This window comes from Prionailurus bengalensis, chromosome B4 (assembly GCF_016509475.1).
Source record: "Prionailurus bengalensis isolate Pbe53 chromosome B4, Fcat_Pben_1.1_paternal_pri, whole genome shotgun sequence".
Taxonomy (NCBI): Eukaryota; Metazoa; Chordata; class Mammalia; order Carnivora; family Felidae; genus Prionailurus; species Prionailurus bengalensis.
The window spans coordinates 126,897,060-126,916,380 of NC_057358.1; the positions used below are offsets into that span (position 1 = coordinate 126,897,060).

At 48.3% G+C, this 19,321-nt stretch overlaps 1 protein-coding gene and 1 non-coding gene across 2 annotated transcripts in view; one reads left to right on the forward strand and one right to left on the reverse strand.

Moving 5' to 3' along the window:
* Positions 1 to 19,321, forward strand: part of BTBD11 (BTB domain containing 11) — a 316,953-nt gene that overhangs the window by 10,261 nt on the left and 287,371 nt on the right. The window lies entirely within an intron of this gene.
* LOC122474140 lies at positions 14,990 to 15,095 on the reverse strand. The gene has a single exon (XR_006294827.1). It is a non-coding gene; the product is annotated as a U6 spliceosomal RNA (small nuclear RNA).

Consider the following 19,321-nt stretch of genomic DNA (forward strand, 5'->3'; position numbering starts at 1 on the left):
TGATGGTTGCTACAAAGGAGAGATACCTGGGGTAGTCAGGAGTAAGGGAAGGCTTCAATGAGGATGTGAGGCTTGAGTGAAGTCGAAGAATGACCCATTTGGTTGAAAAGGTAGAAGAGTACTCCATGATGCAAGCAGAATGTGCAAAGGGCCCGTGGCAGAAGGGAGCATGGTGAGAAGGAGCGTGGCCAGAGTGGCTGGAATGGGAGAACAAAGTGAGGAGAGCTGGGTGGAGGTTGGACCAAGCCATCTTCCAGATTAAAGAATCTTCTTTTCCCAAGGACACTGGAAAACCTTTGAAAGGTTTTAAGGAGGGCAGCGCTATGATCAGACTTGTGGTCTAAGAAGCTCATGTAGGCTGCAGTACTGAGAACAGGTAGGAAGGAAGGGAAAGGTGAATGTGGGAAGGCCAGTTAGATATTGTTACCAGCCCCGTCCTACCCAAGAAGAATCTGAGGCTATGAGACATTTCGTAACTTGCCCAGAGTCTCTGAGGCAATGAGTGCAGAGTGGGGATTTGAGCTCAAGTCTGAGGGACTTCAGATTCCTTTCTCCCACCCATGTGGTAGCATTCCTGGGGAGCATTCCATTCAACCCTCACAATTTTACAGGTAGGGAAACTGAGGCTCAGAGTGAGACTTCCCTTGCCCAACGTCACAAGGTCTTACAGCAGAGCTGGAACCAGTACCCGGGCTTCTGGATTCTTAGCCCGTCTCCTATTCTCTGTGATGCATTGCTTCCTCCCGACCAGCTCACTCCTTGGGGGCAGAGAGGGCTGAGAAGCTGCGTTGTTGACAGCAGTTTTTGAGATTAATTTACAGCCAGGCTATACCATCTCCAGCTTTTACTCTGCATATCACAGTAAAAGAAATGCTAGTCCAGGAGCATGGGGGAGGTTCCCCATTTGCTTGCGACTGAGCCAACGAAAGCAGTTACTTACTGTGAAGATCAGGCGTGCTCCGCGCGGAACCATATTAGCCGCTCCCCAGTGCGTTAACATCCAAAAGCAAATCAGAGAGGCAGTTTGATACCTTAAAAAAACAATGCTCGTGTCAGAGGTTGAGGCTGCTTGGAATAACTGGGTTCTTTTGGGTGGTGTGTGTCATTGTTCTTCCTAATCCCAGCCCATAGCACCACCCAGAAGTCAGGATGTGCATGCGTAGGCAGACACAAATTACCAATCTCTCTCTCTCTCTCTCGCTCTCGCTCTCGCTCTCGCTCTCGCTCTCTCTCTCTCAATGGCCTCAGAGAATTTCAAGTACTGGGGAACAGATACAGCGTTTCCTTTCCTCGGCCTCCCCTCTGGCCTCTTTTCTTGGCCTCCTGCCCCTCCTACCCCTTGCAGCCTTACCTTTGCTGACTCTGAGGGCTAGGGCCTGGGCTCACCCTTGTGAGCAACATTGGACATGGTCCTGCCTGAGAAGCTTGCAGACCTGAAGTAGGTTTAGTTTATCCACAGATAATCACCCAAATGTAAAACGGTGCCCGTGACCATAGCTCCTCGGCAGAGGTTCACAGGGTCGTAGGACAGAGTCTCCTCAGACTGTGGGGTGAAGTCTGGGGAGGCCCAGCTGGCCGTCCTGTGTGCCTCCAGGGGTGACTGGGGATACCAGACCTCCGGGGATCCTGGGTGGGATTGGGGGTTAAGATTCGTGGTTACCTTCCCACCCTGGAGCCATGTCATTGGGGCCGGGAACGGAGCTGGGAATCTCCTCTCTCAATTCTGAATTCTGCGTGTGCCCCACTTTCTTTAGAAACCTACCCCACCCCTCCCCCCACTCTCTGCATCCTGCAGCTGCCATTTTCAAGGCCAGATGCTGAGTCTCCAGATGCTTGTTCTTCTGGGGCGGACTGGTGTGGGTGGGAGGCTAAGCGAGTGGCCAGGTGTGGGGCGCCCCCTCTTTCTCTTCCCCTCTCCATCTCCCGGGCTCCTTCCCACCTGGTCCTGCTGCTGCCGCTGACCCTCTTGCTGTTCCAGGTTTTCCTTTCCCTTAGTGTGAGAGCTGTGGCGGAAAGAGCGACAGACCAGGAGCAAGCTGGCGATTTTGCAGCCTCTGGTGGTCTCAGCATGTGGAACCCCTTGGGGCAGCTGGGAGCCTGCAGAGTGGGGGCTGGTGGTCGAAAGGGAGGGGGTGCAGGAAGGTGCCTGAACCCTCTAGCAAGTAGGAGGGCTTCTTTGGCTCAGGCCTAACAGGGTTTACATATGCTGTGTGGCCTGGGACAGGCCCCTGACCTCTCTGAACCTGTTTCTTCTTATAAGAATGGGAAATAATGATAATACTAGGTTCTGGTATTCATGCTGCCATAAGTGTCAAACAAGGCAACACTTTGGAAAACAGTAAAGCCTGGAATTTACTAATGGGAAAAGGTAACATTTACGGAGTGTTTATCACTGTATTAGGGCTTTCCTGAGAAACAGAACCGATAGGATATATAGAGATTATATATGAGGCGATTTGTTATGGGAATCAGCTCACATGGTTGTGGAAGCCAGAAAGTCCCACAATTTGCCAGTGCTAGATGGAGAACCAGAAAAGCAGGTGGTATAATTCAGTCTAAATCCTGAAGCCTGGGAACCAGGGGCCACTGGCGTTAAGTCCTGGAGTCCGAAGGCCTGAGAACCAGGATTTGCTGCCCTTTAGCTTCCCAGTGGCCTGTGTGAAAAGAGCCATCGTGAGCAGATACACAATTCACAGTATGATGGATGAGACAGAAATAAACTAGCTGCTGTAACTTTTCCTGCAATTTAGGCCTGAACGAAATTTATCAGCAGGAGGCTAGAAGCAGTTATTAAGTGGCACTTAGCAACCTCACATTTCAGTCCATAGTTGTTAAGAAAGAACAAAGAGAGCCTCCTCTTGATTGCAGAGGGTCTCTCTCCCCTGTCTGTCCCCCCTCCCTCATACCTTACCAAACATCCAGTTGTGGTATGTGAGTAAACAGAAGGCCAGGGATGGGGCAGCATATCAGTGTCTCTCCTGTGTTCTGGAGGAGGGTCTCAGGGTCAGAAGTTGGCCTGGAAGCTTCTATCTGTGTCACATGGTCCCTAGAGACAAGATATGCATTCATTTGAGTAAAAGTATATAAATGCTCCTCTGGGAAAAAATTAACACCCTGTGCACTGTACCTGTAGATGTGGTCTTCAGCAAGCCTGGGTGCGAATATGGGGAGGGCGGAGAGCGCTGGATGGGGTCTGGGCTTTGGAGAGATCAGCACCGGTGTGGTCAAATACCATCCTCTTAAGGGTTTAAAAACAGAAGAGGGGATGAAGCCCACTGTAGAACAAGGTGTGTGGTCTCAGGCAAGTGATTTAACCTCTCTGGACTTTTTTCCTTTTAATTTTTTTTTAATGTTTATTTATTTTTGAGACAGAGGGAGATACAGCATGAACAGGGGAGGGTCAGAGAGAGAGGGAGACAAAGAATCCAAAGCAGGCTCCAGGCTCTGAGCTGTTAGCACGGAGCCTGATGCGGGGCTCGAACTCACAGACTGTGAGATCATGACCTGAGCCGAGTTGGAGGCTCAACCGACTGAGCCACCCAGGTGCCCCTGGGCTTTTTTTTTTTTAATTATTTATTTTGAGAGAGAGCAAGCTGGGGTGGGGCAGAGAGAGAGAGAGAGAAGGAGAGAGAGAGAGAATCCCAAGCAGGCTCTGTATTTATTGTCAGTGTGGAGCCCAACACAGGGCTTGAACCCAAGAACCATGAGATCGTGACCTGGGCTTGAAACCAAGGGTCAGATGGACGTTTAACCTACTGAGCCACCCAGGAGCCCCTGGACTTGTTTTCTTGTCTAAAAAATCCCAAGAGTTTCAGGGCGCCTGGGTGGCGCAGTCGGTTAAGCGTCCGACTTCAGCCAGGTCACGATCTGGCGGTCCGGGAGTTCGAGCCCCGCGTCAGGCTCTGGGCTGATGGCTCAGAGCCTGGAGCCTGTTTCCGATTCTGTGTCTCCCTCTCTCTCTGCCCCTCCCCCGTTCATGCTCTGTCTCTCTGTGTCCCAAAAATAAATAAACGTTGAAAAAAAAAAAAAATCCCAAGAGTTTCAAGGCTCAAAGGATCATCAGTTATGATAGCGATCTGTAAACTACAAAATAATCATTTGTCCATTCATTCATTCATTTGACAGATATTTGTTGAGGGCCTGCTGGGTAGGAGGCATGGTTCTGAGCACTTAGCATATATCAGTTCACAGACAGACAAAGACCTTCATAGACCATGAATTCTAGTTGGGGGAGACCTTAAACAATAATCGTAAGTAAGCAAATATAGGATGTTAGAAAGTGATAACTTCCATAGAAAAGGTAAATCAGAGTGAGGGGGATTGGGAGGGCTGGGATGGTGAGTTGTAATTATAAATAGTGTGGTTAGGGTGGTCCCACTGAGAAGGTGACATTGGTGCAGACAGGTGAAGGAGGTGAGAACTTTGTGTGAGTATCGGGGCGCCTGGGTGGCCTAGTTGGTTAAGCATCTGACTTCATCAGGTCATGATCTCACGGTTCGTAAGTTTGAGCCCCACATCTGGCTCTCCTCTCAGCACAGAGCCAGCTTCAGATCCTCTGTCTCCCTCTTTTTCTGCCCCTCCCCAGCTTGTGTGCACTCTCTCTCTTTGTTAAAAATAAACAACAAAAAAATTTAAAAAATTAAAAAATGGTAATGCAAATACTAAAAAAACAAAAAAACAAAACAAAAAAACCCTGTGTGAGCACCTGAGGAAGGAGTGCTGTTGGCAAGGGAACAGCCAGTACAAAGGCCCTGAGGCAAGAGTAGCAAAGAAGCCCTTGTGGCAGAGAAGTGTAGGTGAGCCAAGAGGAATAAGAAGTGAAAGCAGAAAATTATAGAAAGCCAGGTTGGGCAGGTCCTCATAGGCTATTGTAGGCTTTGGCTTTGACTTTTAGTGAACAGGAAGCCATTACAGGATTCTCAGTAAGGATTCGTAGGTCTGACTTATGATTTAAAAGGATCACTTTGGTTGCTGGTTGAAAACAGGCTGTAGAAGAGGAAGAGTGAAATGAAGACCACCGGATAGAGGTTCTTAAAATAACCCAGGCAGGAGATGGTGGTGCACTAGACCAGGGTGTTAGTAGTGGAGGTGGCTAAGAAGTGGTTGGATTGGGGTCATAATGAAAAGGAAGAGTCATGGGACGCCTGGGTGGCTCAGTTGGTTAGGCGTCCGACTTCAGGTCATGATCCCACAGCTCGTGAGTTCAAGCCTCGTATCGGGCTCTGTGCTGACAGCTCAGAGCCTGGAGCCTGCTTCTCATCCTGCGTCTCCCTCTCTCTCTGCCCCTCCCCCGCTTGTGCTCTGTCTCTCTCTGTCTCTCAAAAGTGAATAAATGTTAAAAAAAAATAAAAAAAAAAAAAGAAAAGGAAGAGTCACAAAGACGTTGTTGACACATTTGCGGGGGGTGGGGGCAGGGTGGAGGGTGCGGTCAGGAAAGGAGAGGAGTCAAGGATGACTGCAGGGTTTTTGGTCTGAACAACTGGAAGGATGGAATTGCATAAACTGAGCTGGGGAAGACTGGGGAATGAACAGGTTTGCAGATGGCAGAGAGATTGGGAGTCCAGTTTGGAACATGCGAAGCTTAAGGAGGCTTTGAGATCCTTAGGTAGAAATGTCAGCTAGGTGGTTGGATAATCATGGCTGCATTCAGGAAAGACTTTGGTTTGCAGGTATAAACTTAGGAGTCAGAAGCATATAGATGGTTTCTAAAGCCATGAGACATGACAAAGTCCCCTAGGGAATGAGTGTAGAAGAGATAGGTGGGCCAAGGGCTGGGCCTTTCCGTGGGCCAGGCCGAGGAGGAGCCAGCAAAGGACGCTGAGAAGCAGGAGCCAGTAAAAAGAACAGAAATGTCCTCATAGTCAATGGAAGAAAGCATCTAGGAGGAGGAAGGGCTCATCTGTGCCTTGTGGCCTGCGAGGTAGTCACCACCATCATGTCCTGAGCTGTGGGGGTATTTTCGCCTGCCACCCCAGGGACCACTTTGGGCCCGAAGAAAACAAGCAGGATCAAGGTGCCTGATGGGGACCACACTAACCGTAATGAACCAGGAAGATGTTTGGTATGTTTTCTCAAAGGGACGGAGGCAAAATGGTCTCAGTGTGTCATCTACAAACTGAGGGGATTAGACCAATTCACTGTCTGAAAGTTCTATAAAGGGCATTCAAGTGGGGAGGCTTCCCGTCCCACCCTGCACACTCACTTCACCAGAGCTGCTACCCTTCCATCTGTTTTAGTATATTTGACTTTTGCATAAGATGCATTTGAGAAAGGGATTCTGTTTGTTCCAAATAGAGTCTGCAAAGCACCGGTCTGGAAGATTAGCAAGTCCTTCCTGCTCTGACATCCTAGGAGGCTCAGCTACTCAGGGAGCCGGGATGCCACCATGTGCCTGTTTCTGTGCTTTGTTTGGCTTTGGCTGTGGAGACCAGGAGGGTGTGTCCCCCTGGGGCTGGGAGAAGCACTGAGCCAAGTGGAATAGGGAAGGGAGAGTTAGGTAGGTGCTGTGCTTGGAACCTTGTAGAGCTCCAGGATCCCAAGGGGATGGAAGAAAGAAGAAGAACCATTATTGGCAACAAACAGAGCTGGTGGGATGCAGGGTCCAATTAGATGTTTCCAAGTCTAAGATGTCTCCTCTCTCCCCCTCCTCCTTATTGTTTGCAATTCTGCTTTTCTCCTAATGCAAAGCTCTTCTTTTTATCCCCCCTTCACTGTTGCATCCTCACCTCCTGGGTGCCATTTTTGATACAAGGGAGCAAAGGTGGAACTCATCAAAGTCATCTCTGAACCAAAAATAACCCTGTCCAGCCAGACACGTTCCGACCTTCCAGGTCAAAGTGCTTGCTTTCATTTGTCAGTGCTGCTACATTCACCTATGGCTCTCAGAGGTCTGAGGTTTAAAGCTGGCTTGCCTCTGTATTAAATATGTATATTTTTTTCCTAATAAGTTCCGGGAGTAAATCAGTTTTACATCAACCAAAGGATCAGTCCTGAATTCCTAAACCCCAGTGTAGAAGATGGGGGCTTTGGGATGTTATGGCTTAAGTTGTTTGCTCATTAAAATGTCTAATCTGGCTGATTTTCTGGGGAGGAGTCTCTATGGTGTATCTTGCTATGTAGCCAAGCGTCTGAGATCAGACAGCCTGGGTTCACAACGTGGCATCATCCCTTATTGGCTGGTGGCCTTGGGTGAGTTCTTCTCTCCCGGCCTTAGTTTCCCCCGCCCCCAGCACATAGGAATGTTTTGGGGCTGGGACGAAATGCCATGATACTTATGAGCACTTAGTGTGGGGCAGTGAGTGCTTGATACATGACAGCTATTATTTCTGAAATTCTCAGTCCCTAGTCCCCTGAAACCTCTACTGTACTACCCATCAGGTTATACTGTGAACAGTCCACTTCCCTGTCCATCTTTATAGGCCAGGCGATTTCTTGTTCATCTCTGGGTCTCTAGTGGGCACACAGTTGGCACTTACACAGATTTGTTCAATGAATGAATGAGGCCATGGAACACAAGCTCCATGCGAGCAGGGTATTTGTATATTTCACTCCCCACCATCACCCCGAGACTTAGAACGGTGTCCACACACAGTGGGCACTGAGTGAATATTTTGTAGTCTGTGAAATGAGCCATGGATCAATGAAACTTCACTAACAGGCAAACCAAGAGCCTGGAGCTAACCACTGGCCAACGGGCTGGGAGTCTTCCCCTGTATTTCTAAATTCCCAGCCCTGAAAAACTCTCCTTTTCAAAGCTTGCCTCTCTCTTTGAAGAAGAGAAAAAGAATGGTTCCTCATTATTCCTTTATACCCACTTTCCTCCTGTGAGACGGCACCTTGCTCTCATTCAAAGCTGAAAGCTGTATCTGCATATAGACTTTTGGATCTTCGAACTGGAAGAAGCCACACAAGGCTCCTGGTATAGCCCTGCTGCCTTCAGATGGGTGTCTGATGGAGTTTGCAAACCAGACATCTGAGAGCCAGGGGGATTAAGAGATGTGCGTGGGGCCGCACCACCGTTGGCAGATGAGCGGGTCAGAGAAAGTGGAAGGTCCTCACTTCACGGCTGGACCTGGGCCTTAGCTCCCTGAATCCCAGCTTGGCATCCATGCTGCCATACTGCTCCAGGGAAAAAGAAACAAGGCTTTGTTTCCTTTCCTCAACTGTGATTCAACCCTTTGTCCTGTTGATTGAGGTCCGCCTTGAGTCGGAATCAGTGTAGAGCACTCTCCAGACATTCTTTCAGCTCAGTCCCTCCAGCCCCACTGATGAGGTCGGTATCTTTAGTGTGCCCCGCACAGCCTCGGGAACTGAGTCAGAGAGGCTGAAGAGACCCACTGAGGGCTGTGCTGTCAGGGTGCAGGAGCTGGGAGTCCCGCCCTGGCCACCTGGTGGGCCATTGGCAGGCTGTCCTGTGACCCATGCTGGCCGTCGGCAACAAGGGTGCAGTGTGACCCGTGAGAACTCCTTAAATGTTCTAATAACACTAAGACTGTGTCTAGACCATGATAAGACAGCTGGTCAGTTCCACAGCGGAAAAAAAAAAAAGAATCAGCGATTAGACGAATAATCAATTTAATCAGATTGGCAATGTGGAATGGTAAAGAGAAAGCAACCGTGTATCTATTCCCACCCCCAGTACCCCCCACCATGACTCAGTGTTTGTGGTTTTGTTGGTCTCTCTCCATCTCTCTTTGTCCTTCATTTGAGAAGTAGTTCAGCGTCTACTAAACACTAGGCACTGTTATAGGAGGAAAAGCACACGTCGCTACCGGTATGTAGTCCAGTTTTGGGATTACAAAGACCAGGACCACTTTTTTCCCTGGAACAGTGTGACACTTATTGATTCAAATGCTTAAGCTGAGCCAGTTTAACCTCATGCTCCTATTGACTAACTCAGGTCTGTGTCGTCTTCCCCCTTCCTCAGGGAGCAAACTCATCTGCCAATTGAGTAGCCTTGAAGCAAGGGGCCCCTGGAAGAGAAGAGGAAACGTTTGCTGTTTTTCAGGTTGCACTAACTGTAATTGTGAACCCCACAGTGCTTGTTACTATTCATTCTTTAGGCCTCCACAGTTTACAAAATTCCATCAATTATTTCTATCAGTATTCCTAACAGCCCTGCGTATTAGCATGGGTGGTAGGCATTAGTGGCCTCATTCTGAGGGTGCCAGAGGTGACCTGTCTTGCTCAAGGTCGCTAAGTAAGTGGCAGCATGGGGCAGCTGTTTGAATCCTAGTCCGGTGCTCTTTCTGTGTGTCCCAAGTCGGCCCTTTGTGCATTGTGGGTGCTCAAGAGTTTTTTGTTTTTTTTTTTTTTAATGTTTATTTATTTTTGAGACAGAGACAGAGCATGAACGGGTGAGGGTCAGAGAGAGGGGGAGACACAGAATCTGAAGCAGGCTCCAGGCTCTGAGCTGTCAGCACAGAGCCCGACGCGGGGCTCAAATTCACGGACCGTGAGATCATGACCTGAGCCGAAGTCTGACGCTTAACCGACTGAGCCACCCAGGCACCCCTGTGGGTGCTCAAGAGTTTTGAGAAACTGGATTGAATATCCCAAGGCAGGGAGGAAGAGTACACAGGGGTCCCATCTGAAGACTAACCAGGATGTGGAGGTTACCCCAGCTTTTGGCCCTCCTAACCTTTGGAGGTATGGGGTTACTGTGCCCCTCCCCTGCAGCCTGTCAGGTCAAGGTTCAATGGAGCCTTGAATCTGACCTTGGCCCCTACCTTTACATCTTCAGCCATTGCAGGAGGCTTCTCATGGGCTTCAGATGCTGCTGCTTAAAGGTCACAAAGTCCATGGGATGTCCACGCAGAAAGGAGGAGGGTTCCTGCTGTACTCTGCAGGACACAGCCCCTTAGGCAGCTTCCCACGCCTAAGAATGGGCTATGAGAGCCTCTCCACTTGTGGACTTTCTAGAGGAATCTATGGCCCAGCCTGAGCAAACTCTTTCTGAAACAAAGCACAAGTTCAGAGGCTCACGAAGGCTGGTGTGCCTTAGCTCAGCTGTATAATCCATCCTGTTCTTGTATACAAGAAGTTGCTCCGTGTTGCACTGGGCACTTGAAAAGAGGGGGCGTGCCCAGTGGGAGACACGCTCCCGGACAGGTTTCTTGCCTTTGTTTTCAGTTTGCCAAAAGTTTTCCATTGCAAAGGCTTGTCACAACTAGAAATCCTTACGTATTCTGTGCACAGGGTCTCTGTTATGGATCTTAATCATTCATCATGTTTTCCTTAAAGGAAAATGAGTTTTCTGTGAAAGGAGAAGTAGGAGGTTATTGATAGTACATCATATATCAAGGAAAGCTTCAGTTTGTTTCCATTTGGAAGAAGTGAGGGCAAGTGTTTATTAACTTCAGCAGTACCAGGAAAACAGGCAGCCATTGTGTGTGTGTGTGTGTGTGTGTGTGCACATGTGTGTGTGCATGTGTGTGTGTATGCGGGCCTACATTAGTCCAGCAGACTTGTCAGAAATCGGGCATTTGCCAAGGCTTCTGATCTGAGTTGAGTTTTGATAGCTGAAATTGGCAGACTGTCACGTAGGTAGTTTTAACATCTTCCTTATTCCAGCCTCCCTGCCTTTGGAGGCACCTTCCCACATCACGCCCAGACATACCCCATCAAATTTATATTATGGCTGGAAAAACAAATTGTAATGATTTTGCTTTTGGAATTGTTTTGCCACACATACGTCTCATTTTTCGGTGGGCTCTGATTTCTCTGCTGTCATCATGTATCCTCAGGAATTCTTGCAAAATGAGAAAAATCTAACCAGCCCTTCCCGTCCAACCCCCCCCCCCCCCGAATGTAATGAAATTGTAACGAATGTTGACGTCAGCAGTTCATGATGTTGACTTCATGTTACAGGTTTTAGCCGCTTAATTACACAGCTATTCATTATGGCTTTGCGGTTTTCTTTTCATGTTTTGGAGCTGACAATTTTCACTTTTAAGGCTTTGGGTATTTTTGTAGGCTCAAGAAGAGGCCCAGGAACTGAGTTGCCTAGTGGGAAAAAATGATCCCGTGCTGGTGACATTAAGAAACCGAGTTGAGATCAGCCTCAGGCCACTCTGAGAATTGCACTGCGCATCTCACACGTATGCACACTCACTCACACCCAGTCTCACATACACACTCACATTCATACTATGATGCAGTTGTTGAGATCGTTAGAATCTAGCACAAAACCAAAGAGTGATCCCTCTCCGGCTTCTCCCTGCTCGCTGCTGATGGTGCCTTGCGTCGTCTACAAATCTGGACAGGACAGGCAATTTGGTCCATGGGTGTTTGGGCTTAGAGGTGTGGCCCTGCGGTGTGTTTCCTCCCTTGTACAATTCACCAGTCCCTTTTCCTACAGCTCCGCAGGCACTGACACAGCCCTTGGGGGGGCTGATTAAGCGGCCAACCTTCCCATTTTAGAAGAACAATGAGCACCAGACAGAAAAAACACTCCTGGGAGGCTCACCAGAGACTTCCCAGGATGGAGCCCTTCCCTAGCTCAGTCACTATAACGGTCTGCACGTTCCCAAGTGTGTCTTCAAAGACTTACCCAGGGTTGTTTTCTTTCTTTTTTTTTTTTTAATCAGGAATTTGGTGAGGAGAAGAAGGGCAGTGCTGGGGGCTGGAAAGACAACCATGAATTTGATGCACTTGATGCTCCTGGGAAGCTCGTGCGATTCCTCAGGTGCAGGATGATATGAGCTGCAGTGGAGGCTGGAGACAGCCGGCCAAATGGGGGGCAGGGAGGCAGACTCCCAAGCTACTGGTAGCTGGGAACTCTGTGAGCAGAGGAGCTGAGGATGCTGTTAGCACACGCCCGAGCACGGCCCCTGCATAACTGGGCCACGCTGAGCCAAAGGCGTGATGGGGATTGAGTCACTGGGGCCCTGCCACTGAAAGCCACCTGTAACCACTTTCATTCATAGCTCTGTTTGGAAGGTGTTTCTAAAGCACTTACCTCGTGGCCGGTCTTGTGCTGGGAGCTGAGGATCCCTCAGTGAATGGGAACAGCATTACCCTCATCTGTAAGATGAGGAAGGGAGTTGGGTTGTTGGTGGACTTCAGACTTGGTAGCAACCCTCAGGTTTGGAATGCAGCCTTTCTGGGAACCTAAATATAGGAAACACAAAAAGCAGATCTGTTTTTGTTTGATCACTATCCCCTTTGTGAAGAGTGGACCCTACTCCAGTATGGAACCCAGTTTGAACACCAATGGGTGCGATTATCCCCGAGGAACCTTCCAGGAGCCCACGCTATTCTAGAATTCTGGGGTTTCTTGATGACAGGTGAGTTCCCTTCCATTCCCAGTCATCATGATCCTGTGTCTGGAATCCCGAACTATCCATCGGCTGAAGCTATCATCCTTCTTTGCCTATGGATGCCAGATTCATGTTCTGTTTTCCTTTGGGGGATGGGAGGAGTCTAAGTGCTGAAGCTTCCATCCGAGAAGCCTGCTTGCAGGAGAGGGGAGGAGGGATGACACGTGGTCAGTTGCTCTGTCTCTCTCACCATTCAGAGTGACTCTCAGCTACAAGGATTGTGGTCATACCATTGCCACCATCATTCCACCTGCCACATGGGCCAGAGCCACTGACCCCCATCTCCGACCAGAGTGTCTCAGGACCATACAGACCACAGTCAGCCTCCTTACTAGAGCCTCACCTTAGTCTTGCTCTTCCTGTTCAGTCCATCCCTCCTGGCACCCCAGCCACGCTCTGAGTACTATTTCCCTATTGGCTACAGAGTCAAGTACAAGCTTTTCATCCTGGTACATCCTAATACCTGCCTCAGTGGAACCTCTGTAGCTTCCCAGGCTACTCCCATCTTCCCCCAAACACTTTCATTCCTAATTCCAAGCTTCTGCTCGAGCAATCTGTCCACCTGGAATGGCTCCTTTCTTCCCCTCCTCTCAGCTGCATGGCTGCAAGTCAAGCCCTACATCCTTCCTGGGGCTGTCCCAGAACAAGCAGATTTTCCCTTCTTTGAAATCCCACAGCCCTTGCCTTTGCTGTCTGAAATGCTTCATATGTGGATCACATGGGTCCTTTTGTTGGAAATCTTTTGCTGTGGCTTTGACCTGCATCTCCCATTACCCATAAGCTCTTCGAGGGCAGAGTCTGGACCTTTCAATTCTTTTGCCCCTTTCCCTGCCCTGTGCTCAGTGAAGATATTACTTGATCAAAGCTTCCAGAATTAGAGCACAAACCTATGTAGTATCCAGTTAGAGCATTCCAATTGCTAAAGGTGGCCAGAATTGAAGGTGGCTTTCTTGACCAATAAGCTTGATTTTAATTGGCCAATCTGACGTCAGATTGTGTTTGGTAGCTAGTATCAGAGACCAAACTAACTGGCTTTAAACAAGGCAAGGAGTTGTTTTTCCTCTCTTATAAGAGCCCAAGGCAGGTTGGCAGTTCAAGGTCAGGTAGGTGATTCTATAGCATCTCAGGTTCCTTTGTCTTTCTGCCCTATCATCTTTAGCACATGGTTTGCATTCTCAAGATACCTCATGGCCCCAAGATGGCTGATACAGCTCCAGTCATCCTTTCTGCATTTTAAGCATGATAAAGAATGAGGAAGGGTGGAGAAAAGCCCTTCTTTTAAGGAGCCTCACTGTTGGCCCCATCTATTAATTCTGCTTATATCTCTTTAACCAACGCTTGGCCCCTCTGCAGCCACCATTTCTCCAAGGGAGGCTGAGAAATTCAGTTCTTTAGCTGGACATATTTTTCCCACCATGACTCCCCAATCAGAGTGCTCTTACTATGGAAGAGGACAGGAAGGGATATCGATTGGGTTGGCAGCCCGCAGTGCCCGTTGTAGCTGGTGAATGGCACCTGTTGTTTTTCAGGCTGAAGAAGTGCCTGTCAAAAAAGGCAACAGATATTTCCAGTTCATGCTTGCAACTTTTTGCCAGTGAATCCCAGGACTTCAGAGGTTGGGTTTCTCTGAGATCTCATCCTCAGACAAGTATTTCTTGAATGATTCACCCTGAGCCCCCAAAACCACTGGATGTAATTGGCCTCATAAAGGGGTGATGGCTGACACTCTTGTGGCCAGCTCATCCTTTAGCACTGAGGAATGGTCCTGGTGTTCTGGGTCACTTTAAAGATTTGCTAAAGCGAACATGGAGACAGGCCATGCCTTCTGTGTTAAAGTCATTGTCCCTGTACTTGATAATGAACATAATCTTGATTCCACACACTTTTGAGCTTCAATACAGATTTAATATTTCTGTATGTTTTAATTGAACAACCTGATTATATTGATAAAAGTAAATTCTGATTTTCAAAAATGACTGATTTGCTTTTAAAGTCACTCTAGTACATGGGGCGCCTGGGTGGCGCAGTGGGTTAAGCATCCGACTTCAGCCAGGTCACGATCTCGCGGTCCGGGAGTTCCAACCCCGCGTCAGGCTCTGGGCTGATGGCTGGGAGCCTGGAGCCTGTTTCCGATTCTGTGTCTCCCTCTCTCTCTGCCACTCCCCCGTTCATGCTCTGTCTCTCTCTGTCCCAAAAATAAATAAAAAACGTTGAAAAAAAATTTAAAGTCACTCTAGTACATAAAAGGTCTCTAAAAGAAGTTGCAGTTGCTCTAGAAAGCACTCGTGATTTCATGGTCAGACCTTGTTTATTTCCAATGGAAGACAGTGGTCTTCCAGCCTGGTCATTTATCCTGGCTCACCAGAAGCTTCAGCCGGATACCTCTCTTGCTTTTACTGGCCCTCAGGAGGTTCTGTCTGTCTGGAAGGGGAGTCCCTTTTTACTTGCCTCTGTTTGCAGGATATTTAGTGTTCAGGGATGAGTGTGAAGTATCTTGTCGGTGAATCACCATGGACTGTCTCAGGGTTGAAAAGATGGGCAAAGTCAAGTGTGAAGGGGAACAGAGGGACCCTTTATAAATAAGTGGACACTTCAGTGGGCCTGAAAAATACATCTTTAAGGCCCAAGACCAAGAAGATGCTCCATTCTCTGATTTTATGTTATTTTACTTAAAGTATGGAAGCTTCACGAATTGTGTGTCACCCCTGCACAGAGGCCACACTAATCTTCTCTGTATCCTTCTAATTTTAGTATGTGTGCTGCCTAAGCGAGCCCCATTTCTCTGATTTTAGAACTCTCCATGAAGGTAGACTTCTGTGAGAAACGATTTTTTTCTGTGGAGAGAAAGGGCTTGGTATTAGTTTCAAGTGATAAAACATCCAACCCAGACTTCATGTAAACATAAAGAGAAGGGAAGTATTGGCCAGTGTAAATGAGGAGTCCAGGAACAGGATTGGCTGCACGAGCTGCTTGATTGAGGACTCCCATCATGACCTCAGACCTCAGCTGCCCCTTGCCCTTTTCAGCTGTAGCTTCCTCCCTGCGTGGGTTTATCTTCAGCTCAGCTTCTCATGTGCCAGCCAGTTGGCTGTCGCTACCCCAGACTTGACTTCCTCCTGTTAAATCAGGACACGAGAAAGCACTTTCCTTTCCTCATAAACACGTCCTATGCGCTTTGATTCTGACCAGATGTTGGTGGAACCCATCCCTGACCCAGTCACTAAGGTGAAGGTTTGCCCATGCCAGAATGAGGCTTCTTCCAGAAGCAGGGTGGTCCCAGAAAGCGGGAAACCATGCAGTTGCAACATGCAGAAACTCCAGAGAATGAAGGTGGGATCTAGAATGTCAGAGAGGGGAGTTTTTATGGGGCTCCTGGGGCTGCAGCAAGAAAGCCATTATTTCAGGCCGAAGCTGATGGATGGTTAATACTGGTCTCAGTCCTCATCAGCAATGTTCATTCATTCCTTTGTTCACCCATTCATTTAGTTCATTCACAGCACACACATATCTCATGCAGTCCTCATGGGAGTCCCATGAGTGTCCTTTGCCTGATTAGACCCAGTGAGGTCATGTGACTTGTCTAAGGTCTCATTGTCTATAAATAGTGGAATCATGACTCACACCTGGGGCTTTTGAAGTGGTTTGTACCTATTCCCACTCAACTGGCCCTGCACAGTGGAAGACAAAGGCCTTTGCTCTGGAGCAGGGATTTGACCGGGGCATGACATCGGTAACTCTGAGATCCCTTTTGGGTCTGAGTTTATGATTTTGGGAGAGATGGAAGGTCTAGAGTTAGGTGGGAGCAAGACAGAGGATTTTGGAGAAGCACTCCCACTGAGGAAAGCTAGGAGGTACATGAAGGGGTATCCCAGACCCGAGAATGGCCTTTGTGACGGTCCTGTGAAGGTATCCTATAGCCAGATCTCAGTTACAGGAAATATCACAGAACAGAAAGTCCTTCAAACTGAGACTGCTCCTAAATTTCAGACAATACAAAGTAAATGCAATTTTTACTAAAGACGAAGATGCTGGCTTCCCAGACTCTATCCCCGGGTGCCTGAGAGTAAATAGCCAAGGCCACAGGATCACACCCCCATTCTGGTCCTGCAGGGAATGAAGAAAAATACATCAGGGCTCCCTGGCACCAGACACAAAACTGGAGTATTTTTATGCGATGTTTTTACAGTGACTGTCATAACCGGCAATATTCCTAAAACTTACTGGGGATAATCGTAGTTTTATTTCATCCCTGTAAAAGTCTTTTGTTTAGAGTAGCATGTAATATTCTATAAATTTCCATGTAAACTCTACCCTTCCGCTTTTCACATGGGCCAGGTAGTACCTTCAGCTGATGACTCAGGACATTTTGGCTTTATTTACTAAAGTAGTCCTTCTAAATTGGGGGAAATTAAATTCAATCTGAGCCAGTTCAACCCTGCAGAATTTTATTGAGCTGTGAGCCTCACGCTGTTCTAGATTAGGGGATGTAAAACTAAATAAAATAGAGTTCCTGTCTTCAAGGGTGTTTCAATTCACTAGTGCTCAAGCCAAACTACCCCAACACTTAGTGGCTTAAAGCAACCCATTGATTTTGCTGTCAGCTTTGTGCGTAGGGATCTGGAAAGGGCTCGGTCGGGCAGTTCATCTCCGATGCACACGTCTGGCTTGCACATCCCTGGGGTTGCCAAGAGGTGGGCTAGAGGAGTCACTCCAAGATGGCTTCCTTACACACACCGTTTGGTGCCTTGACACATTTCCACCCATCTCCACACATCATCTTGTCTTCTGGGGCCTCTCCACATGGCTTGGACTAAACGCAGCATGGAGGTCTTAGGGTAATTGCCCTTCTGCCATGGTGGCTGGCTTCCAAGAGGTGGAAGGTGGAAGCTTCCGGTTCAGTTAACGGCTACATCCCAAACTGGTGCGGAGTCACTTTCACAGTTGGCCAAAAGGCACAGCACACAGCCCGCTTCCGAGGGATGGGGAGGAGCCCCACATCCATGTCGGGGAGTGGCAAGGTCACGTTGCAGAGGAGCACGTGCCACGGCACAGATGACTGCAGCCATTTTGGTAAAATGCAATCTGCCACAAGGACAGCAAAATGTGCGATTTAACAAATTATAATGCGGGAACATAACCCCAACCGTAACAGCACCAGCGAGTCAAAAGAGAGGGTGGGGTAATGGGCTCTCTAGCGGGGTGGGAAGCAGGGGGAAATGGTCAGAGACATCCTCTGCGGGAAAGAGGCAACTGAGTTGGGCTGTGAAAGATGAATGGTTTGTGCATTTCAGAGAGAAGGAATAATAGTATATGTGTGAAGACGTGTGGTGGGGTCCTTGAAGGGCTTACCTAGAAATACCCCCCCACCCTGCACTTCATTACTTGTATTTAATTTTAGTTGGGTTTTTATGTTGTGTGTGTACGTGTGTGTGTGTATCCATGCCCATATATATTTATTATTTTTCTTTAAACAGGGACCTCCATTCAGTCTTTCACTCAGCAGGTATGTTCTGAGCACCTAATGTATGCCAGAGAGTGTTTTAGGCGCTATGGCTGTAGTAGTGAAGGAAACAAAAGCACTAAACAAGAGGGACTGTTCATGAACTTCAGGTCTGTGATGGAGGCCTGCAGTAAACAAATGGATGGTGATTCCAGGTAGAGACTGCAGGGGGTGCTCTTTTAGAGGGGGCAGCTGGGAGGCCTCTGGGGGTGGGACCCTCAAGCAGAAGTGAGGGGTTTGGGCCGAGAGTACCAGGCGGAGGGAGCAGCCAGGGTGTGAACCGCTTTGGTATTTGCCCTCTACCTTGCAGTGTGGCTCTCTCTGTGAGCCTGCCTTGCTACCCTGTGAGCTTTGTGAGGTCACGGGGCTGGAGTGGAGGTAGGACCCCCGCCCTGTGCTCTCTGTCTGCTCTGAGCTCAGAGGAGGGCGGCTGCAGGTGCGGGTGGTCAGTGTCTGGGCCTTGAGCTCCAGCGCCATGGTTTCTCAGGATGGTGAGCAGCCTGCTCTGTCCAGTCCCCTACCCCCGCCCCCCCGCTGTTCCTGGCACCAGGAGATTTGTTTTCACTTAGGGAGAACCTGGCCTCATCTACCGCATCAGTGTTGTTCCCAGGAAGCTGGCCCTTTCCCAAGAAGAAGAATGTGGGGCAGCAATCTCGCTAATAAGGAAGTGTGGCTGGGATTCCAGGGAGGGAGTGATGACTCAGAGTAAGGTGCATAGCGGGTTCCCTGGCCGCTCACCGTCTTGCATGCATGCATGCCTTCTTTCATTCATTCCCCAACATGGATGGAGCACGTAGATGGAAAGGTAGAATTTCACAGTCAGAGCTACCACCGCTAGCTGTGTAATCTCAGCAGGTTATTTAGCTTCTCTGAGCCTTTGTTTCTTCAACTATAAAATGGAAGCATGGGTATGATTTTTCAGAGTCGTGAGGATGAATTGAGAAGAAACCCTGGGGTTAAGATTGCCATAGTTGGCAAATAAAAAGGGTGCCAATGAGAGGATGTGGGGAAAGGGGAACCTTCTTGCATTGCTGGTGGGAATGCAAACTGGTGCAGCCACTGTGGAGAACAGTATGGAGGTTCCTCGAAAAACTAAAATTATAGATATCCTACGACCCAGCAATTGCACTATTAAGTATTTACCCAAAGGATACAAAAATACAGATTAGAAAGGGTACATGCACCCCAATGTTTATAGCAGCATTGTCAACAATAGCCAAACTATGGAGGGAGCCTAAACTGTCCATCAACTGATGAATGGATAGAGAAGATGCGTGTGTATGTATGTATGTGTGTGTGTGTGTGTGTGTATATATATATATATATGTATATATATATATATATTTATAAAACGTGTGTGTATGTATATATAATGGAATATTACCCAGCCATCAAAAAGAATGAAATCTTGCCATTTGCCACAACGTGGATGGAACTAGAGTGTATTATGCTAAGCAAAATAAGTCAGAGAAAGGCAAATGTCATATGATTTTACTCATAT